Raw genomic sequence first — 19,027 nt, forward strand, 5'->3', positions numbered from 1 at the left:
GAGAGTTACAATGTGAATGACTCAGGAGGACAGAGCTGGAATCAAAACTTGCTAGAAGAGGCTGAAAGGCACCCAAACCTGATTTTCATTCCCAGCTGTTCCTACCATCGTAGATTAATTTCTAACCCACATTTTTATACCCTGCTCATCCTTGATGACCCCACACAAATTCTTTCTTCTTCATGAAGCCTTCCATGTATGTACTGCCAGGTAGAATCAAATATATTTCCTCAGAACAACTTATGCATCCTATATTTTAACCTATGACACCGGTGTTCATAAAAAATGTTTATGTTTTGCTCGTCTTTCTATGACCTATGGTCTCATTTCACAATATCCTTTGCATAGTACAGGCTCAAATGGTAAACTCACATCTATGAATTTAAAATTTGTTATTTCATTTGTTTGTGACTTATCCCAAAAGACCGTGGCTTATAATAAAGTGCCATTTTGACAGGGTCCAAAAGATGATGTGGAGGTGTTCACTTAGCCAAAGACAACTAAATCGTGGCCATGCTCAGAATCACTGTGTCATATCCCCTCTTCGCGCTTTACCAGCTGATTGCATTTAGATGTTTATCATGCAGTTTATGGGAAATTATAAAAATTGACAAATTATTCAAGGTCCCCAGGATGTATCCTTTACAAAAATCCAGAGCCCTCTGTAAAAATACTTAGTATTGAATTGACTGGGTGTTTAAGTAGATTAGAAACTAATATTGAAAATAACCGATTCCAAGTGAAACTAAGGCTCATATTTGGAGTGTCTTAAAGCACACATTAGATTTGCTTTTGGCAATATTTCCTTCTGAAATTGTAAAGAAAAATGTTATTTGTTGGATCCAAAAAGATGTCTTCATTTGCAGCGTATCTTTAGTTAAATCTGTTCAGATTGTTTGGGTATCATTTTTTTGAAATCTCACCAAACTACAATTAAAAACCACTTGATTTCAATGTGTAATTCAACCATAATAATGATCAAGTAGTTTAAAAAATTTTCTCAGTGCATCCAGGAAAGTTAATACATTTGCTTTAATGTGATGATCCAATTAATTTCAATAAAATTAGAGAACCTGTTGAATGAAGAATGCTGAGCAACATATTATGTCAGCTTAAACAAATACATGAACGAATGAGGCACAAGCCTGTTTTCAAGGATCTGACAATCTAGCAAGGAGAAATAAAGTGATCACTATAAGATATAACAAAATAAAGTATTTTAGATAGCAAGTATCCTAAGAAATATAAAAACAAATTAGTGCAGTATTCAAGGAGAGCTTGGTGGCGAAGTGGGGCTGGTGGGAATTTTGAGAAAGAAGATGGATTTGAAGGATGAATAGACATGTAACTGGTATTGAGGGGAAAACAGCAAAAGCAGAGAAGCAGGGAGAACAAAGCAAGCTAGAAGAATAGAGTCTTGCTTGATTTGGCCAAGTGAGTGCCAAGTAGTGGGGCGATTGAACCTGGTCCCTTCCCCACCACGCCTCTCCCCAGTGAGGATGGGACCACTCCAAGCTCCATTCAGTGATACTCTAAAGCATTAATGTATCCGTCTCTTTTCTAAACCAGTCAAACCTTGCTCCAAGGATCTTACCTGAGCCATGTAGTTCTTATAGGCATGCGGGTCAGTATCTTTCCTCTCCCACTGAAGGTTTTCATGTTATTACCCAATTGTGAAGAGAAAATCTTAGTTAGCTATTAAAGACCTTTGGATATTACCAAGCAGGTGAAACTGGAGACAGGTTCCAGGCAGGAGCAATTTGCTCTGAGGGTATCTGAAATTACAAAATTACACCTTGTAGGTAAAGTGCCTCATATTTTTCTTTCTTTTCTTTTCCCCTTTTATCTTTTATTGAAGTTTAGCTGATTTACAACGTTAGTTTCAGGTGTACAGCACAGCAATTCAGTTGTACATAATTTTTTCAGATTCTTTTCTATTATCGCTTATTATAAGAAATTGAATACTGTCCCTGCCCTATACAGTAGGTCCTTGTTGTTTGTCTGTTTTATATATAGTAATGTATACCTGTTAATCCCAAACTCCTAAGGTGTGTTGTCTATATATAGAGGAATATTACTCAGCCCACTTGTTTCTAATTCAGTGAAATAAGGGACAGAAAGGGAAGGACTTACCACGCAAAGACCTATCAAATGAAACAGACAAACTGACTGTGTATGTGAAAAGAAATTATTGCAACAAATTTTTTCTCTTTCTTGACTGATCTTGAGTAGGAAAATCTCCAAACAGTATATTCCCAAATTAAAAATCAGTACAGCTTCTCCTTCAGACATGCCAGGTGGGCTGTACCCCAAGTGGAAACTTTAGGGGTGCACCAACTTCTATAGCTCAATGGGCTCTACCTCCCTGCAGTTAATTCTGATGGTTCTCTGATTGTGGACACCAGAATATGCTTTTTACACAGCAGAGCTGGAGGTGTTTACCAGACAAGCGTTCCAATGAAATGAAAGCAACTCATGTAAAGAACAGATACTGAAGAAGTTTCACAACTGAGAGAACATCCTGTTTTTAGGAATCACTTAAAATGTTTTTAAGATCAATTTAAAGTCATTGAAATGTCTCAATGTCATCCACTATTTTGGGATAAAAAAATGAAGTTTAAAAATTTAAAATAAAATTACAATAGCATCTTTAAACTGTTAGGAAGAAGCATTGGTGTAAAATATGGCCTTTCAAGTTAGAAATATCTGAGTCTTGCTACTCAATATGTGACATTGGATAAATTCAATCACCTCACTGAGCTTCAGTTTTTCCATCTGCAGAATGGCTCATGATTATTATTAAATTCTGTATTTCTGTATTTTAAATGTTAACATTTATAGTATTTAACATTAGGGAGGCATTTCAAGTATAATTTATATGTTATATTAAGGAGATAAGCTTAAAACAATTATTTCATAAGAAAGCAAAATGTCAGTTTACCAAGTTCAGCAAGCCCAAATTATGCTGTTTTTACAGGTAACTGTCGTAATATATTACTTCATATATTCAAGCAAATATCTTTCATGCTCTAAATTTCCTTTTGCAGCCCATCTCTGGAGATCCCTGTTTTTGTACATTACTGAAGTTGAAAAGAAACTTTCAGCTGAAAGAGGTTTTATACTGGCTCAGAGAATGGATGGCTGGCTTTTCAAAAACAAACCAAAAACGGATTTTCTGTATGTCAGCTTCTGAGTACTAGGTTTAACTGCTAAGCTGCCCAGTTCAAAGATAATTAAAAGTTATCTCCTTTTCACTGATTTCCAAATTGGAAAACATATGCGGCAATGCTTAGTAATACAACCTATGTCAAAGGTTTTAAAAAGTAGAATGCCGAAAGCCAGCTGGATTTTATCGGTCAGAATAAAGTTTTGATGTTATAAAGTACACTGATACTTGCCTTTAATTCCGTGCAATGGGAAACGTCTCTTGAGGGAGAGAGCATGAGAGAGAAAGGGAGGTAGACAACAAGAAATCAGGATCAGAAAAAAAAAAAAGAGATGCAAAAAAGAAAGTGAGAAGAGTTTCCTGAGGTGTCAATATTTGGGATTCTTTTTTCAAAGCTGACAGTTACTCAATATAATTCCCAGGAATGAAGCTCCATTACATCATTCATTCTTCCATTCATTCATTCTTGCTACCAATAAATACCCAGTGCCTTTTTTGTGCCAGACACTCTGCTAGCACCTGAGGATACCGGATAACTAAGAGAATATTCCAGCACTGGATGAGAGCACATGAGACCTCATGGCCAAGTGACCCAGCAGAAGAATGAACATTGGGTTTACCAGTTCATGGTAGAGGAGACACCCCCACCATGCTTGGAGGAGGCGGAAGTTTTAAATCAACACATCTAAAAACCAGGGTCAACATCTACCTAATCCCCTTCTATATTACACAGCTGTTTACTTAACAAGAACATCCAACAATGATCAAAGCTTTTCCACTGGCTACATGCTTTTCCACTGGCTACATTTTCTTCTTATGCCCTCTTACAAAACTGGAGGAGATAAATGACCGATTAGATCATCAAATCCATGACTGCCACCCCACCTAATCCATGAAAAATGGGTCTCTAGAGTGCCTTCTAATCTGTTGTTCATGGAGTCTTAATAACTCAGAGGATGGGGTTTCCATCACTTCCCTTGCACGGTAAGTCCGAGGAATAATAAATTTTAAAATCAAGAAGTCGATCCTGATATAAATCTTCATTAGGCTTTCTTGCTTTATGTGAACTTGTGAACATGTGAGGAATGCATTCATTTGCCTGAGGATACCTAACTCACAACACATCCATTTTTTTTTTTAAATAGAACGATGATAATTCACTTTCATGGCGGGATTAAGCAGAATCAAACAGCAGACACTGTAGATCCCGTTAGTCCCACCTATGGATAGTTCACAGTTAAGCCCCATTTCTCTTGGATACCCTAAATATGCAAATCTGCTGACTCCACAGGAGTCCACCTGGACACATTAGAACAGAACCTGCCAGGTTGGTGTACAGCCTGGCAGCCCTAAGCCTTCAGACTGAAAAGAATGTGCTCTTTTGAATCATTTCTATGATTATATTACCTTGTAGTATCTTTTTATTAGCTCTTGACTCTGATATTTTTAAGTACCATTATCCATGAATTCAGTGGATAGATACTGGAATGTAAATAGTCCCCTTTCTCATGGACCTTATAGTGGAAGGAGATCATGTTAAAACCTGGGTTTCCGACTTCTCTTGAAAAAGAACGATCTAACAACACTGAGGCTGATTTAGCATCCCCCATCACCTAGTACTGAAGTCTGGCCTCCACCCCCTTTCAAAAGACACATCCTTGCCTGTGCTCCTTAGGGCTCACCTGGCCTGTTTCACTCCTGCTGTTACCTGGCTGACTGCTGTAGATACTGGGGATTCAGGTTGCTGACTCAGCGATCACCGATGTGGATTCCATGTGCTAAGAGAATGAAGATAAGTCATATGGATGAGAGAAATGTTTCCTTATAGAGTTCACAAAGTGTCGGAAAGAAAGATAAACAGTTCGAGATAAAAGCTATTAGGTTAGGCACTAAAATACAACATGAACTTGATGATCTAAGGTTTCCTCTAGCTTTAAAGTTCTACAATTTTACGCTATGTAAAAAGAAAAATAGTTTTTATTTAATGAGGCAAGTTTTAAAAATTATTAAAACATGTTTTCTTAAATATATGCCATTTTCCCTTTACTGTGTCATAAACAGTTTATATAACCCGGTCAATGTTATGCAACTAACTTATGGGCTTGAAAGGCAGAAAATGCGCACACAATGATTTTGTGAGATTTTATGCTTCTTTTCAAGTGATAAAATAGACTAATATGTGTATCTCCATTTTCACTTACCTAATAGGAACTTCCTCATTACCATTTCTTTATAGACAGAAGAGAAGATACAGTAGGGCAGAAACTGCCAATGAATTTGTAAATGGCACTGCTGAGCTCTGCTAGGGAGAGGCATTGCCACCTAATGGGTGCGTTTAGAAAATATTATTCAGGATCTGGTACTTTCCTTACTGAAATGGAAGTGTTGGGAAATAATTATCCGAAGACATTCTTAGTTTATATTGTATAAGGTGTAACCTTGGACGTTAAAGCCGTGGCTCAACCAGCACCATTTTTTAAAGAAACCTTTCACATGACTGCTGGGTGGCAAGAAGTTTGATTCTCGAACTTTTATGATGTTACTTGTAAAAATTCAACCTGCAAAAGGACACGGTGTGATTTCACAGAGACAGAAAGTAGAATGGTGGTTGCCAGGGCCCCAAAAAGGGGATGAGTTGGGGAGGGCTATTGCTTACTGAGTACAGAGCTTCAGTCTTACAAGATGAAGAAAGTTGTGCAGACAGATGTTGGTAACAGTAACACGTTATTAACCTATTTAATACCATTGAAATGTACACCCCAAAACGGTTAAAACAATAAACTTTATATATATTTTGCCACAATAAAAAAAGAAAAAAAGAAAAGAACCAAATACATTGGAATCATTTGAGGTAGAATATTGATAACGAATACCAAAATACTGAATTTTAAGACACTAACAACTATGAGATAAATCACCATACGCCCTAAAAAAAAAAACTGATGCCAATTAAACAATGACATAATACATTCATTACTTTAAAATTTTATTACATATGCACTGAGATAATTTTTTTAGATTTATTTAGAAGTGTATTCTGATTGTACAGCATGACAATGCACATTTAAAATGAAAATTCAACTGACATAAATTATTGCCAGTTTCCCCAAACTTTCTGCATGTTCAAGATTCACGTTTTCGTATCACTTTTGGACTAAGAGTCATGACTATTTTACTATATAAGGTAGTCCTCAGTGCAGTCAAGAGCACTGGTAATAGAACATTCCTTTTTTAAGAATGCATTAAAAAAAAAAAAAAAACACTACACTTCATTAGTGCTTTGCTCCTAAAGCAGGCAAGCAATTATTAGAGTTGAGCCTAATTTGGACTCCAGCTGTGGAAATGTTCTGAACTTGTCAAGTTCACCCCTTTTTCTACCTTTCCCCCAACACTTTGTTTCCTAGGAATTAAAAAACTGGTCCTTGAGTGTATCATGAAAACTGCTGGTCCACATTCTGCCAAGTTCAGGGCTAGCCCTTTGCAGGGGGTGTGGACATGCCTGACTGACAGCCATTGAAAGATGCTGCCTATTTCTAGACATGACTTGGTTTCTGAGATGTTAAAAACATTGCGGGTAGGGGAAGCACATACATTGGGTTTCCAGGGTTGCGGTAACAAAGTACTGTATTCTAAGGGGCTTAACACAACAGAAATGTATTCCTTCACACTTCTGGAGGTTAAAAGTCTGAAATCAAGATGTTGGCAGGGCCACACACCCTCTGAAGGCTCTGAGAACAATCTCTCCTTCCCTCTGCCCTAGCTTCTGGTGATTGCTAGCATTCTTTGATGGAATACAGTCATTGCCATGAACATTTGTGTGGACGTATTAAATAACCATAACCATGCATAGGAGGTCGTCCCAATTTTATGTACCTGATGAAAAGGAAGCCATTAAGTAACTGGCCCAGAGTCACACAGCAAATCACTAGTGAACCCTAGACTTGAATGTACATTTGTTCAGCAGAACAACCCACGTATTATAGTTTCTTTTTGCTGCATCCTGCTGAGGCTGGGAACGATGTTCTTATCTTCCATCTGTGCCCCAGCTCCACACTTCAGTGACCCAATCGAGGTTCCTGGAGCTGAACTCTAGATGCTGCATCACCCAGGCAGCTCTTCACTCTCCCCTCGTTGGGTTCTGCCAGTGGGACGCATCAGCAGGAGATAGGAGGGTGGGAGCAAGGCAGAGCAGCTGAGGTACTCCCCGGCTCCTTCTCTGCTGGCCATGGGTTGGCCGTGGCGCACAAGTCCACCTCAATCTCCTATTGAAGGCCCATCTCCATGTCCTGCATTTCCAGTTCGATTGTAGTGATGCTTCTCCTTTGGCTACTCTACAATCCCTTCTTGGTTTCCCTAACCCTACCTCTAGCTTTATAAAAGTTCTGATTAAGCTTTCTTCAAATACCCACGAGGGTGCCATCTTTCTCAAGCCAGATTGGACCTGGTTTCCCAAATAGCAGGCTATGCCATGGATTCTTTCAGCTGGATGGAGCCCCTTACAACATTACTGGCCAAGAAAGAAGAGAAATCAAGTGATCTTCTCAGGAGACTAGAAGGCAGAAATGCGAAGGGCAAAAGTAGATTGAACTTCTCAGAGCCATTGGTAAGAGACGGAAGCCAAGTCAAATAAAAGACGTTTTCTTTTAAAAAACAATGGTTCCTCATCTTTTCATCTTTTTCTATGCATAATTCCCATGCCATGGAGCCCAAGATTTTGAAGATTTTATTTCAAGAATGATGATAATATAATTAATTTTTCTATTACCCAATTAAGAGTACCAAACTCAGCTTCTATAATATGAGCAAAAGCAGAAAGCTAAAGAAATAGAAAACAAAAAATAAATAGGGGGAGGGTATAGCTCAGTGGTAGAGTGCATGCTTGGCATGCATGAGGTCCTGGGTTCAATCTCCAGTACCTCCATTAAAATAAATAAGTAAATAAATAAACTTAATTACCTCCCCTACAAAACAAAAACAAACAAAAAATAAATAAATATTTTTTAAATTAATAAATGTTTTAAAAGTCTCAGTAGCTTAGTAGAAAGAAAAGAGTTGATATTGACATCATTCCTCCAAGCCACCGTCCTTCCCACCTCTGTCCTAAATCTACCTTGACAGACTTTTGGAAGGGCTACAGATCACTGCTTGGGAACCACTTCTTCAGATAATGACACAAGTTTGGAATATTTGGACAAATACACATAGACAACACTAGAAATTCATTTTTAAATTACACTTTATGTATTAAAGTCATTTTTCTGAGCTGTATTAAACCAACCTCACAGTGACAGTCACTAAGAAATGGAAATGGAGCTTAAATGCTTTTTAATGCTCAACATTTCTGTCCAACTATGGGCTCATCTGAGTCACTAGGTCAAAGACAATCATTTAAATTAACATCAGTTATATATTTAAGCAAACACTCTGCCCGGATAGATGTGACTCTATGGACAATGAGATGAGACGTCAACTTCCAAAGAAAAATAACTTTTTGGCTACATTTTCAAGAGAAGAATTAGACAGAACCTCCCATGCAACTTTGGTTTCCTGAATCATCTTCCAGTTTACTCTAAAGTTGTTCTCAGGGCTCACTGCTTTCCTTGCTAATATCTTTAGCAACATTGCTAAAAGATACTTGAATTTTAGAGATAAAATACAAGGGAAATTTAACTTCTATGGCTTACATTTGGGTATAAGATTCTATTTTGACTCTCAAGTTGCAAGAACTTTAATTAATTAGATGTCCCTTGCAACTAATGTATGAGTTTCACACATCTGTTTAAAAAACTCAAGGTGGGATACAATTAGAATAAAACAGGCAGAGAAAAACGAAGAAACGCTTTCTGAAGGTGTAAGACAAGTACGTAAATTCACTTATACACAGTTTCTCTGGAGGGAGATAAGTTAAATGCCTAAAATTGTAAATCTTTCTGAAATGACTGGAATTCTACAAAATAGGCAGAAAAACTTTTTATAATGCTTCCCTACGGGGCCGAGTCTCTGGTACTGGTTTTCAAAGAGGGCAGTCCAACTGAGAGCACTAAACACGAAAAATTGTTTGTTATAATGGGGTATGATGTCTTTCATATTTTTGCAGTTTTCTGTACAAGGGTTCCTGATAGTACAGGGGTCCTACTGAGTTCTCCAGTGACTTCCCTCCCGTGATAATCACTGTCTGGTTTTGCTTGGCTTCTGTGATGACCTACATCAACTTACCCATAAAGATGAGAGCCTGGTCCCTTGGATCTGAACCTACATTGGGCCTCTCATCAAACACTGGGTTTTGTCACCATACTGTGGGGACACAGAGGACACCAGAGCCTTAAAGCAGCCTACATCTCCTCTGAAATCCTAGTAACAAGATACAATAAGGTATGCCCCAATTCATATATTGAACCAAAGAGCATGAACCCATTTATTTAGTCATTGCTTCTATCACAGAATAAGGGGCAGTAAGGGATAGACAGGGAAGAAGGAAAGGGGATCCTGGTTCATAGTCTTTCTCTGTTTAAGATCCTTGCCTATATCTCATGGGAGTTGTAGCCATTTTCCAGAACTAAAGTAGCAGGAAGTAGTAGGTTGACATGACCAAGTGTGTATACGTTTTTTGTTTTTTTGTTTTTTCCTCCAAGGCAGAGCAGAGATAGCTTGAAGCTGCAAATATGGGAACAGTCATACACTTCTCTTATTTCAGCCTAAATGTGAATTTCAGGAATATTCATCTTTGATTTTTTTTTTTCCCCTTTCTAGCTTTCTTGGCTTGTTCCAGCACTACTTTCTGCTATGTTTCTGCTGGTGTTAGTGTACTGACTACAAAGGAAATTGTTGTCTATCTCACCAAACACTTCGGAACATGAGAAATGTGTCACCATAAACAAAACATGAGCAGAAGATAACAACCTGCTAAGATTCTTTATTTTGTAATGTTTACTCGGCAACCACAGCAGGCAAAATTGCAAATGAAATTCATGCAGGATAAGCTTCTAGTCAAGAAATACACTCCTGGGGAAAGAATTGCTCTCCAACAAGTAAACAAATTAGCTCATTTTTAGCAGAGGGACCGACGCATCTTAATTGACACATTCAATACTGAGTGACAGAAAGGGTAGGTGGCAGCCTTGTCATGGCACCGCAAGGGGTGACACAGCCCCTTTTCAAAACCTCTGGAGCGGGACCAGCTGTGTTGCAGTTTTTTGTTTTGTTTGCTTTGTTACTGTTGTTGTTTTGGAATTAAAAACAACAACAACTCTACACTGTCTGTGCAGCGTAACACATAACACTTGCCACAGAGATTGGGGCAAAGCCAAAGATTAAACACATTGCTATTTCTGCAGGTTTTTGTATCTGTCTTCACACCAAGTAGGGCCAGTCCAGCCTATGAACAGCTTCACATCAGTTCTGTTGCTTTTGCCAGCAAATTAGGACAAATATAAATCCTTTCTCTAAAATGGGCGGACTTTGGAATTAGGAATAGGAAAGATTTTGGATTTGCAGTATTAGCAGCAGCAGAAATAGTAAGTGCCATTCTTTTTTTTTTTTTTTTTTTTTTGAGTATTTACTCCATGCCAGGCAGGTGTGACAAACCCTTTGTGTACATGATCAATAATTCTTATAAAATCTTACGGGACTGGTATTATGACCATTTTTACAAGTGAGAAAACTGAGACTCAGGCAGGTCGAGTTATTCATCCAAAGTCATCTGGATTGTGATTCAAACTGAGCCTGGCTCCTCATTCCAGCGCCAGCACCTCACCCTCTTGTTATTACAGAAACTTATGCATCTCACAGTAACTTACACCTTTGACTACCATGTCCTCCCAGACATGCTGCCATGCACTGATGAGTCATAAGGCACCAAAGAGTAGGCTTATGTTGATTCCTTCCCCAAAATTCCCAAGAACACTGACACCTACCGAACACTCATGTTTATCGAATGAATGGATAGATGAGTTGATTAGCCGTATTTTATAATTTAACATTAACTCAAGTGCAACTCTTAGGTGGTTTTCATTTGTTTCGATGCTGTCGTGTAAAAACAATCACAGAACGTGCAGTGTCACAACAGGGCCATCAGGATGATCTTGGTATAAACAGCAGCTCCACCAAAGAGGAAACTGAGGCTCAGAGAGGCTAATACCGTTGCTGAAGACACATTAACAGTTAGTGAAATTCAGAATTCTTAAGAGAACATAACCCAGGAGGATTTCATTTTCTCAAATCCCATGTACCATTCTTCTTCAAATTCTCACTATCGAAAAATTAGGAAACCAATTTTGAGAGCAACTAAATGACCAGAAACATCTCAGTTAGTTTGACTTTTGTTTTCATTACTCTGAATTATGAATTATCCCAAACATACAGACAAGAATAGAGGATAATATGAATATCAATGAATCCATAACTCTGCTTAATGAGATCTTAATGTTTTGCCATATTTGCTTCCTATTTCTTCTTTCTGAGTAGTGCAACATCACAGATGGAACTGAAGCTGCTATGTGAATCAACTCCAACACCGTCATCTCATGTCTTTTCTCTCTGCCTAGGAAAAAATCTCTAAGTGGATCCTAAATGGAGATCCAAGTAAATCTAGGCAGAGCCCCGACAGGATGTCCTCCACTTCCCTTTACCCTCACACCCCTTCTGCTTCACGGAGTGTGTATAGTCACCACCCTGTGTGTTTCCATGAAGGAGCCTTCAACTGAGTCTCCTGGAGCTGCCTTTTTTTTTTTTTTTTTTTTTAACAATCTGCCTTATTTTCTTTTAATTAGTGAGTTAAATATGTTTTTATTTATTGTGGTTTCTGATACATTTTACTTAACCCTTATGATTTCTTTTGGCTTACTCTTTTATTCTATTTTTTAAAAATACCTTTCTTGTCTTTTACTAAAGCTTTCTATTTCCCCTATGTTTTCTCATTTGCTGGTGGGGAAGCTACAGAAAATATTCCTTTTCTTTAGTGCTGCCATTAGTATTCTTCAAAAACACTTTAATCTGTTAAATTCCCTCCCCCACAAAAAAATCTAAAGTTAGTCCCTATTTTTATCCTTCTCCTAAATATGGCCTGGATCTCAGTGTGGTTTAATTACACATACAGTTCCCCTACTCCACAAGCCCTTGTTTTGTTTTCATTTGGATTTGATGTTTTAGCTTTTTTTTTTTTTAACCATTATTTGTAAAATTAGTTATGGCTTTTTTTTTTAATAATTATGAATTGAACAAATTCATTAACTTAAAAAATGGTGCTTTTCCTAATTTCTTGTGTCCTGAGCCTTACTTCTGGGATGACTTTTTGTTTCTCTGAAGTACATTTTTAATCATATTTTAGTAAAGATCTGTAGGTGGTAAAACATTTTAGTTCCAAATCTCTGAAACTGTCTTTATTTTTCTCTCTCTTAAATCAGGACATATAAATTAATTAGGTTATATATAAATTAATAAATTAATTTTAGGTTAATATTTTGTGTTGTCCATATTTTCAAGATATTATTCTGTTCTATATACACATCTGTAGTTATTCATGAGAAGTCTGCTGAAAGTTATTTTTCTTTCTAGATAATTTGTACATTAAAGTTCAAGACTCTATTTTTAGTATTCTGTAGTTCCACTATTTAAGTCTGGTAATCATATATAAATGTATCAAATCAACACAATGTACACCTTAAACTTACACAATGTTATATGTTAATTGTATCTCAGTTTAAAAATATTAGTATGGAGATTCCTTAAAAGACTAAAAATAGGCTTACCATATGATGGAGTAATCCCACTCCTAGCTATATATCCAGAGAGAACTTTAATTCAAAAGGTACATCACTCTAATGTTCATAGCAGCACTATTTACAATAGCCAAGACATGGAAACAACCTAAATGTCCATTAATAGATGACTGGGTAAAAAAGTTGTGGTGTATTTATACAATGGAATACTACTCAGCCATAAAAAAGAATAAAATAATGCCATTTGCTGCAACATGGATGGACCTGGAGAGTGTCATTCTAAGTGAAGTAAGCCAGAAAGAGAAAGAAAAATATCATATGATATCACTTATATGTGGAATCTAAAAAAAAGACAAATGAACTTATTTACAAAACAGAAACAGATTCACAGACATAGGAAACAAACTTACAGTTACCGGAGGAGGAAGGGGATGGGAACGGATAAATTGGGAGTTTAAGATTTGCAGATATTAACTACTATACATAAAATAGATAAACAAGAAGTTCATACTGTATAGCACAGGGAACTATATTCAATATCTTATAGTAACCTATGTTGAAAAAGAATAAGAAAACAGATATATGTGTGTTCATGTATGACTGAAGCATTATGCTGTACACCAGAAGTTGGCAAAACATTGTAAACTGACTACACTTCAATAAATATATATATACAAAAAAATTTAAGCTTGGACATAATAAATTGAAAATAGTTCCGTTAAAAAAAAAAAAATGTTCTGTTGCAAAAATGTGGGACCAGCAGCAGGCATTCCTGTCCTAAGATTGTTCAGCTTATAACCCCCATTAAATCAAAACTAGTGACTTACCAAGAATAAAAAAAATTTCACTGGGAGGTGGTAGAGCTTCCGCTTCACAGAAATATCAAGCACATCAGGGATGCGCAGGAAAGCCACAAGCAGCCTGATTCAAGCCCCAGCTACAGCTGGGTCACTGCCTTCCTTGCATCTTAGGCTAGAGCTTCCTTAAAGCTACAGCCCAAAGCAAGGGGCAGCTTCAGTTCCTTTTTCAGGGTTCTTTATTGCAGAGGTGGGAAGTGTCCCACATCATTGTTCAGATTCAAAGGTAAGCTTGGATCAGGCCCCAACTTCAGAGGAGCGTTTTCTATTCTCCATAACACTCAGGCACTCATCTCCTATCATCATTACCTGTTTCCAACTCCCATCACATTTTCAAGTCTCTCTCTCTGTGTTCATATCTCTTTATGTTTTCTTATTGCTTCTCTATGTTTAGAGCAAAAAGACGTATCGAATTGTGGACTTACTTCACCAACTTGACCTGCAGTTGTTATTTTTAAATATGTTGCACAGCTGTCAGAACAGAAAAAAATGATGAGAAAACCAGCCCGTATTAGAATTTTTCTCAAAAAAAAAAAAAAAAAAGCTTCAGGAAAATACATTCAGGCCAATTCCTACTCCTATCAGATCTAATAGTCTTTGCTGATTTTGCCTATCTGTGCAATTTGTAAATGATGTCATTCACTTATCCACTCATTCATTCATGAAAAAAGTAATTACGAAGCACCTATGACATGTGCTTGGCTAGGTGCTCATGGTGTGGCAGTGCACAAAGGAACAGTGGCCCTGCCCTCAAATAGAGTGGGTGGGTCACCAAACAGGGGCCAGGACACAAAGGAACAGCATGATCATTATCCCAGGGCTAGTATTAGAATGACAGTTGGCATTTCTATGTTAGCTATTATGTGCCAGGCTCATTGCACACACTCACATTTATTCACACATAACTTAATCCACTCAACAACCTTATGATTAAAATGCTATTATTCCTCCCATTTTATGAATGAAGAATCTGAGTCAGAGAGATTAAGAAACTTGGCTAAGGTCACACAGCTAAAACTGATAGAGCTGGGATATAATCCCAGGTAGACAGGCTTTAGATTCCGTGGTTCTAACCCTTCCTCTCCACCTCTGTGTACTTGAGTATTCAGTTCTAAAAATGTCTGCGGGCCATCTGTCTGCCAGGAAGTGTGCTGGGTGTAGTGCGTTCAGGGTTAATCAGATACTGAGTTTTCCTTCGAGGAACTGTTGATCTACTGCCCTATCCCTCTGAATTAGTTTTCTCTTGTTACTGTACAAATTACCACAATTTAGCAGGTTAAAACAATACAAGTGCATGATTTTACAGCTCTGTAGGGTAGAAGGCCAGTGGGTTTGGCTGGTTTCTATACTCCAATTTCTTCAAGGTGTCAGAAGCCCGGGCTCATATCAGAAGACTCTGGGAAGCATTTTCTTCTAAGCACATTCAGACTGTTGGCAGAATTCAGTTCCAGAATTCTCCCCTTTTTCCTCGTCTTTCCTCTGCCTCCCTCTTCTGCCACATCTCATCCGTCTCACTCAGAAGGGAGAGCAGCAACACGCTGTGGGGGGTTTTATGGGCTCAGTAACTTCACAAGTGGGAGGATTATTCCAACTGCTTTTGGGGAAGGGGCTGAGATTCTCAGGACCTGGGCCATCGCCCACCTTTTGACCTTTTTAGGGTCAGCCTCGGGCTGTCTTGGAGCCTGCAGGAGTGCCATTTACCATGCTAATGCATCACAATGAGTATATAATGAAGCTCAGGGGCTACTGAAAGTCAGATCTCCCCATCGTGAGCCTCAAGGACTGTTGGGAGTTGACTTTTCTGCCACCCTGGTGTTAATTGCTGTGTCATTCCTTGAATGGCTGTGCCCTGCCCCCTTCCTTCCTGTCTCATAATCATTTATAGCATTCTCTTTTCTCTCCGAAGTATCCCTGTTTGAGCAATAAATTATATGGTCACCACCTTCCATTAGCCCAGTCAGAGTGGTGTCCCTGTGAAGAATGCCAGAATGCCAGACCCCTCCTTGTCGCTGTAATTTGTGGTATCATCCTGTGAAAGAGACAAAAAACTATGTTTCCCAGAGCTTGCCTCCCCTCTGCCACAGCTCAATCTGTTCTCCTTTATGAAACTCTCAGATATAATCCCCCGACTTCTCACCTGCTCTCCATGCGCTATTTGTTCCCTGTAATTTTTCCCGTTGTACCTTGATGGCCTGTCCATTTTCAGACTCTTGCACTCCTTGCCCACAAACATATTGATATTTCATTATTTTCCCTACACTTTGGGATTATGGGTTTTTCTTTCATCTTGGCTTTGAATTAATATAGCCTTCAGATGGCTTCAGAGAAGCTGAACTCATTTTAGCCCTCATCTCTGAGTCCATTAGAACTAATTTGTTGACCCCTTGTGTTGGTCTAACTCTGCTTTGTAGGGTTATTTTATCCTTTTAGGTCTGGCCCTGCCCTTCTCCATTCTCAGTCTGGTGAACACCATTACTTTGTGATCAATTGCACTTCAGTTACCTCAGCTTTTAGTGTCAGACTTTAAATGGTCCAGCCCCACAACTTTTCTCTCTCTTGAGCACAAGTTTGGCTTCTGACTGACCTTTTGTTCATCTCACCTGTTCTGATCCCACTCAGTTGTATTTCCATGGGACACCTAGTCAATACCTTAATTTGTATACATATATCCATGGCATTCTGAACATTGTGTTGGAGCAGGAGAGAACAATCAATGGATGATTGCACCTTCAACACAATCCTGATGTGGGGGCAGAGGGACAGGGCATCCACTTTGCATGGGGTTGAGCCCCAGCTTAAGTCACTGTGGTGGGCAAGCACATGTATTTGAAAGGGAAATGACCCACCACAGTTTTCTGGCCACACAGAATAATCCAATGATTAGTCAGGGAAACCCAATTCTGAGAGTGTCTTTCCACATGAGTGATGTCTAGACCAGCAGTTGTACTGGCCAAAGTATCACTTCCCAACTAGCATAGAGGTGAAGACATGTATGTTTAACTACATGAGTCTTTCTCAGGGTCTATGAACCATCAAAAGAGTGGCAGGCACCTCAAAGTAAAGCCTTTCTATCATATCCAGTGCTCAGGGTACCACCAGCCTTTATCTTAACCCATTTCTTATAACAGATTAAAATCCAGCAGAGTTCAAAGAAAACAAACAAACAAACAAATCTGATTGACAGGCATTATTTTACAGTAATTATTTTCCATTCTTTTTTTTGTTTGCATTTATTTAAACAACTGACACTCATCCATACTCTGCTTGGATCTGTTAGAATCCAAATAGGCAAATATAAATCTTTACAGGTATTTCAAACAGAGGATTAAATACAGGCATTGGTTATAACTATGGGCTGGAGGAGCAGAAAGGGAAAACATATCAGTGAGAGCCCAGGATCACTTTCCACCAGGGGCTTTCTACAGGAGGAGGTGGGCTGCCTGAGTGGGATTCCAGGAGCCTGTGTCATCAGACCACTGCGACTGTCACCCCCACAGCCATCCTCTCTATGGCTGCTGTCACAGTCACTGCTGCCGGAGACACAGGCAGACCCAGAGAGAAGAGAGTGGCTTCTTTTCCTTCTTTTCCAGGCTCCCTCCCTTGCAGAGCCCCCACTGGCAGACCCCATTCTGAGGCCAGGTGGCAGAGGAGTATGGAATATTTAACACATGGAGCCCCAACCCTTGTAACATAGAGCGTGATTCTGAGGGGTTCAAACGCAGCTATAAATAAAGGGTCAGTGATGGGCACAGATTATACCTCATCCCCTTCTCCAATGCTCCTGTTGAGTTCTGTTTAATAAATCTGGTGTAGAATCCTAGCACAGAATACCAGTGCAAACAAAGCACCTGGGCAGAATAGGTCTGGGGAAGCTGGAGCTACACTCTGTCTCGTCTCGCCCTCCCCTTCTGCTCTGAAGGCCAGGCTTTTGGGACACAGAAGGACAAAGAATGCTGTGAAGAGGCATGTGGAAGAGATTCAGCTTACAGAGGAGCTCTGCTAAAGAAATGAGGAAAATATAGGTACAGAGAGAATAGCATTGTGTTCTGCTTTTATGCCCTTATCTCTGTTTAAATATGGGTTTTTAAAATTAATTTCTAAGAAGCTGTTTAATTAGAATTTCAGTGGGACTTCCTCCTGTTGCTGATAACGCAATGACATAGTCATCAAATAATCCAGCAAACGTTCCTGAGACATCAACTATGTATCAGGCAGAGTATTAGGCACTGGTGACTAGGGTCTTGAGACTAGTCCCTAAGGAGCTGATGGACTAAGCATATTTTTCACCCAATCTTTTCTAGACATTCAACTTAAGGTATCTTTAGCGGTTTGTGCCATTTTTTGAAATAATTTTCTCGAGAGACATGAAACATGATGATGACAGCTGCCTATGTGTTTTATAAACTCATATTTAGTAAATGCAGGTCCATTAAGAGAAAAGTTAGTGCCTGGCAACAGTATACTAAAACTCAGCGAAAGAAAAAAAAAAAAAAGCAGCAGCATGATTACTGCAGCAGAGGCTTCAGGAGAAACTAAAAGCACTCTAAATCATATAATGAGGAAAATCATATCAGTCAGAGCTCTTGGTGGCAAGCAATAAAAACCAAATTTGACTATCTTAATCAAAATATAATTTACTGGAGGGATATCAGGAGTACACAGAAGTGATGGAGGCTGAAGGCTCTGGTGTAAAAAAATAATAAAATTCTAAATATACGAATTAGGTAGAAACTCCACAGCTATCATAAAGAGATGTCCCAGTATTGTGGATTATAATGTTGGATTTTATTTCATTCTCACATAAGAGTCAGGTTGGTCTGTAGAAATGGGTCAGCCCTTTCTGCAAAGCCAATCAGGGATCCAGGTCCCACCATGTGGTTGTCCTGCCATGTGTTGTCCTTTTTTGCAAGGTCAGAGCTTCCTTGCTACAACACCCTCCTTTAAACCTGAAGAAATGGAGAAAAAATGGAGGATTAGAGCAAGGAAACCAGCGTTTGGATCCATCACTTCTGCTCACATCCCATTGTCTGAAACGTAGTCATTTGGCCCTACCTAGCTACAAGGAAGGATGGAAATTTGAGTCTGTATTCGTCAGTCATGCGCCCTGCTTAAACTTTGCCAAAATGAACAAGAGGAGAATGAATGGATACAGTGGGAGGGAGCATTGTCTCAGCCACATCAAGGGACTTCCAAAGGATTTGCCATGTAGGCGCTTCAGTAAACATTCTGCAGAAGTTCCATGTGCCTCCAGGGCCACTGCAGTGAGACTGACCTCTCACTGCCCTCAT

The 19,027-nt window shown here is 38.8% G+C and overlaps 1 non-coding gene across 1 annotated transcript; it reads left to right on the forward strand.

Annotated features, from left to right (window-relative positions):
• Positions 1 to 8,014: 8,014 nt before the first annotated feature.
• TRNAA-GGC (transfer RNA alanine (anticodon GGC)) lies at positions 8,015 to 8,087 on the forward strand. Its single transcript has one exon. It is a non-coding gene; the product is annotated as a tRNA-Ala (tRNA).
• The last annotated feature ends 10,940 nt before the right edge of the window (positions 8,088 to 19,027 follow it).

This window comes from Camelus dromedarius, chromosome 5 (assembly GCF_036321535.1).
Source record: "Camelus dromedarius isolate mCamDro1 chromosome 5, mCamDro1.pat, whole genome shotgun sequence".
Classification (NCBI taxonomy): Eukaryota; Metazoa; Chordata; class Mammalia; order Artiodactyla; family Camelidae; genus Camelus; species Camelus dromedarius.